The sequence below is a fragment of the Lolium perenne genome, chromosome 7, assembly GCF_019359855.2.
Source record: "Lolium perenne isolate Kyuss_39 chromosome 7, Kyuss_2.0, whole genome shotgun sequence".
NCBI lineage: Eukaryota > Viridiplantae > Streptophyta > Magnoliopsida > Poales > Poaceae > Lolium > Lolium perenne.
Genome location: NC_067250.2, coordinates 274,605,315 through 274,610,278, shown reverse-complemented (window position 1 = coordinate 274,610,278; position 4,964 = coordinate 274,605,315). Strand labels below are relative to the sequence as shown.

The window sequence follows — 4,964 nt, the reverse complement described above, 5'->3', positions numbered from 1 at the left end:
ATCATTTGAATATGGATATACCACATCATGTCAATGGGACTCAGAAAAACAAAGCTAGACATTTAAACAAGTAATATAACTATTTTTTCACAATGTTTCAAGTAGAATAGGAAGCTAGGTTAGGAATAAAGCAATCATGTTTCAAGTAGAATAGGAAGCTAGGTTAGGAATAAAGCAATCATGTTTCAAGTAGAATCACTACAACATGACAGAGCTTTGGTAACACAATCATGTAACACATAGTAAAATTTGTTACAGGTAAAATTACGGTAACACATAGTTTGTGTGCCAACTAGCGACAGTAACACAAACTATATAAGACCCATAATTGTGTTACAGAGATATCAACACTGTAACATGTAAATATGTGTGAGAGGTGATGTGATACAAGTTTATTGATATAGTAACACAGAGATATGTGTTAGCAGGAGTCTGTTACAAACTTTAGTGCAAGTAACACATAATCATGTGTTGACCAATAACGTCACAAGCTCTATTATAGGGTCGATCCCGAGTCTCTTGGGGTCCGCACGAAACTAGAACGGGGATGCAACAAGGATTCTATTTGACCGACCTGACTCCCATGATTATTTGTGAGTGGTTATGTGGAAGAAGATTTCGCAATGTCACTTTTGGTCATACAACAAACCTTCTCATAATACATCTAAAACTGGGTAGGAATCTTACATGTAATTTCAAGACTAATTTGGCTTGGATTAGCATGTCGACGTTGTGGGCAACCCTCTCTTTCTTCATAAAATAGATTGCATCCTCCAACGAAAGGTTCTTGGTGGCTATTTATACATTTTTCGAAGAGATTCGCCAAAAGTGACAGGTAGGGTACGCGCACCACTTGGGCGCGTCAATAACGTGTTGCCCTAGATTGTGTAATTAAATTCTACATGGCTATATAAATCCACAAAAGTGTACGACCATATAAATCCCTAAAGTTGTTAGTTCTTAAGTTATAATAGTCTTGCTCTAATAAATAAATAAATAAATGATATATTCTATTTTCTGTGACACACTTCTATAATTTATTCCTTTTTCAAACTGTTGGTTGTACAATGTGAAATCGCATATTATACCGTCTCCGTGTACCTCTCGCCAAATTTCGCACAAGTTATCTATGTACAAATTACATCCTGGCTGAAAGGGGACAATCAGTCCCGTCCGAGGGATTTCGATGTTTTTTCCCGTTAGAGGTAGCTATTTTTCTGATAAGTACTCCTTCCGGTTTCTTTTAATTAATTAACTCGGATTTAGTACAACTTTATACTAAATTTGAGTCAATTAAAAAAGACCCGAGGGAATAGATTTAAGGTCCTTTTGGCAAAAAAGTAAAATTGCGCTGCCAATCTGGTTATTTTGGCTGAGACGAAAACCCAGACAAGGGAAAATTTTAGTTCTTTCCGCGAATGTACATTTTTCCCTCCATTAATAGCTCCTATATATTGAGCCATTCTGATGGATCAGCGCGAAACCAATTGGCCGCAATTATCTGATCTACACGCGCGGACTCGCCCACCACTGTGTGCTCCTCGCCGCTGCCCCCATCGCCCTCCCCATCACCGCACCGCCCCGCATCGCATCCCTAGCCACCACCGCGCCGCCCTGGCCCTCGTACTCACCACCGCGCCGCCCCACCACCACCGTGCGTTCCTTCCCGTCATGCCGGCCGCTCCGTTGTGTCGTTCCCCGTCGGGCCGGCCACCCCGCTAGCTGCTCCCTGTCACATCGATCTGCTCGCGGTCGTGTCTTCTTGCCAAGGTCTGTCCACCCTTCTAGCACGTACATGAATTTTTCAGGCCCCTACACCAGTAGGTAAATCGACAACCACCGAGTGCTCCCTCTGATTGATGCTTGAGGTTGATTTGGAACATCTTCAGTAATTGCAATATTCGATAACCTGCACGAGGACTTTCCTTTAGGCTAGCGCCTCTGTTATTGTTGCTGTGATGACATGACTTAACTGTCTTTATTGGTAAACTACAAATATCGGTTTGGGACATTTTGGGGACCCCGTCACTTTGGTAATTGCATTTCTAGAAGTCTGAAAATAGGAAAAACTATCAATTTTTGTTCCTAACATCGGCATAGAAGAGGACAAAATCAATATAGGCTACCTGAAACGATCAGTAGAAACAACCTGGAGCTATACCTTTGGGTTCCATTTGTTCAGTTAACTACCACTGACGGGAAATTTGCAACTGCCTTTCAACTGCTCTAAAAAATTATGGATCGGATGAACTCTTTCTTTGTTGTGCAATTCGATTAACCAAGCATACAAGTGAGGCACTCTTTCTCAAGCAGTCAAATCAGTTCTAAGCTATTAGGAGTAGTAACTTAGGCATCTTTGTTCAGTCAACAAGAAAATTTATAAGCTAATAAGTAGCTCTCAGACTAGATTGACACCCACTGTCCTATCTTATATTTACCAATTGTTGTCTTGTCTGTTCATGATCTATCTGAAGACTGGGACTAAACTTGTGAATTCTGTAGGAAAATCTCAAATCAAACGATAATGTTATTTCTCGGTTACCACTACTACATGGTAAAACAAAGGTAATGTCAATACATGGCTATATCATTGCTTGTCACTTGGAACTATAATAATAGCATTTCAGTTTGTAGAGAGTCCAATGTGGTGGACCTGTTGAAGCACCTCTATGCAACGTGATATGTCTGAGGATAATATTTTACTTCTTTCACTCGAACAGGTTATAAGTTCTCTTAGTCATGTGGAAAACATAAAATATACAATAATTACTTGCTTAACATGCCGTGCTTCCAAACCAGGATGGCGAGCACGATAATGTCAATGAAACAAGACCGTTTTATTTATTCTGTGCTTGAGGTAATATTTGCATGCTTTTGAGTTTTGAAGTTGAAGCTTTCTATAGCTCCAGGAAATGAATACCATTTCATCGCATGTACTATTATTTTCTCTTTGTAGGTGAGGAAACGACTAATCAGACAGGCAAATCTATTGCAAGACTAGACCAACAGGAGACTACCTAAAAAAGAAGGCGTACTTCACTGAAGGTTAATATCCGCTCTAGATTATTTAGTTCTTTGTGGTAATATATGCTAGGTTGGGATTAAATTAGCTAGAGATCATCATTGAATGATAACTAGTGGTGTCACCATAAATATATCCTACTTAACAGGAAATATTTCTTTTGCTCCAAGTTTCTTGATTGGTCTAAGTTTACTAGAGTTCACAATTGGTCGGGAGCTATGATAACTCCTCATTTGAGAGAAAGTATCCTCAGTTTTATCAAAACCGAGAACCATGGAAAATGTTGATGTTGCACTATTCAGAATATAAAGTTAGGACCTCGTATGGAGTCTTGTCAAATAAACATGGTCTACAAGACTTTAAATATGGACACACGCACCCTGTCGAAGCAAACTAAACGTACTTTTGAGCCATCCATGCACTAAGCTTTCCACTAACACATAAACTAAGCCACTAATTAATCATGGCCACTTCTACCTCCTATAATAACTATTGGACATCACGGTTAGGCCTAACATGCACATGCACACGGCTAACAACTCAGATGCAGATAACTAAATAACTTATTTTTTCTCTTAGCTCTAACGCATCGTCCATGGTCTGGCTTTGGCCTCACGCACCTTGCCGCTTCACACGACCCTTTTGGATCTGAGAACACGCAGCATCATGTCTTGCATGCCATGCCTCATCGCACATCAGCTTGACATCTCGCTTTCCGCGCGCCTTAGTTGCAATCTCGCCGGACAAGAACCCCCTAAACTAATTAAGCTACATGCAGGATGCAATAAACATATAGAAATATCGTGGATTTTTCATGCAGCTAGAGCATGTTCAGTTCATGTTGAGGTAGCTGATTGTTAATCTCGATTTCTGATCTTGCTTGGTCGCGCCAGTGAGCAGTACAAGCGACGCATGTGTACTCTTCAGAGTTAGCATCAACTAGTGATGTTGCATGTTAATCGGTGGAGTATTCATTGTTGGTTTTTCCCCCTAAAAAACAGTGCATGCATGTGTATCCATAATGAAGTGAATGGTTGTCATATTCTTCCTTAACTACGATCATGTGTATCAATGGCATATTGATCATGCAAAATATATCATTGTTTTCGTCAAATTATAATATTGATCATTATATAGGTTGGTTCCAAAATATTTGGAGTATCGATCCTGCAACTAAGCCAGCTGGTACCGAGTTAGGTGCTGAGTTTGCGCATATGGACATAGATGAACTTATTCTGGGTAACTAGGATTTGGTCAGGGAAGTATGTGGTTGCGAGATAATTGGGGATGCTTTTACTAAAGGATTTTTAATTGCTTGGCCTTCAGATTTTATAAGTTAATTTTTTTTCTTCTGTATTCTAGAATGAAATTTGTGTATGTTTTCATATAACAAAAAGTCCAATTTTCTTCTACAGATTCATAAGAAGCATGATTGAGTTGCAGCTGAAGTCTCCGGTTGGATCAAGAATCAAATATTTTGAAGTGTCTTCTTAGCAATAATTAGTTTACATATATTGATATATTGGAGAATGTAATATTATTCACAAGATATTTTTCTTTCATTGAACAATCAAAATACTATGGTGTAATATTCTTCACAACCGTGTTTTCTTTAGTCCAATGTGATGTTCTTGCACAAATTGTATTGGTATTAATTTACTGTAATGCACATGTATGATACGCACATGTGTATTCATACTAAATATCTTGATATTTTCAATTTATGATGTGACAGGCTTCAATAAAATTATTAATTATTTTATCATGTGTAGTTATTGTATTCAACAAATATATATTCCATAAATTTGGGTACCTAATTACGTGTTTTTAATAATAAAAGAAATGCATTAATTATGTTGTGATACTAGGATAGTAGTGTTACTATGGTGTTACTATATTTATAAAACTTGTTACTACAATAATTAGCTATTATGTTACTAAG

The 4,964-nt window shown here is 38.3% G+C and overlaps 1 long non-coding RNA gene across 2 annotated transcripts; it reads left to right on the top strand.

The window, feature by feature from the left end:
• Positions 1-1,486: 1,486 nt before the first annotated feature.
• On the top strand, positions 1,487-4,749 carry LOC127312664 (uncharacterized). Of its 2 annotated transcripts, XR_007858493.1 has the most exons (3): positions 1,487-1,770; positions 2,503-3,045; positions 4,438-4,749. It is a non-coding gene; the product is annotated as an uncharacterized lncRNA (long non-coding RNA). The 2 variants fall into 2 exon arrangements; XR_007858492.1 differs by having other exon boundaries at positions 1,487-3,045.
• Positions 4,750-4,964: the final 215 nt, after the last annotated feature.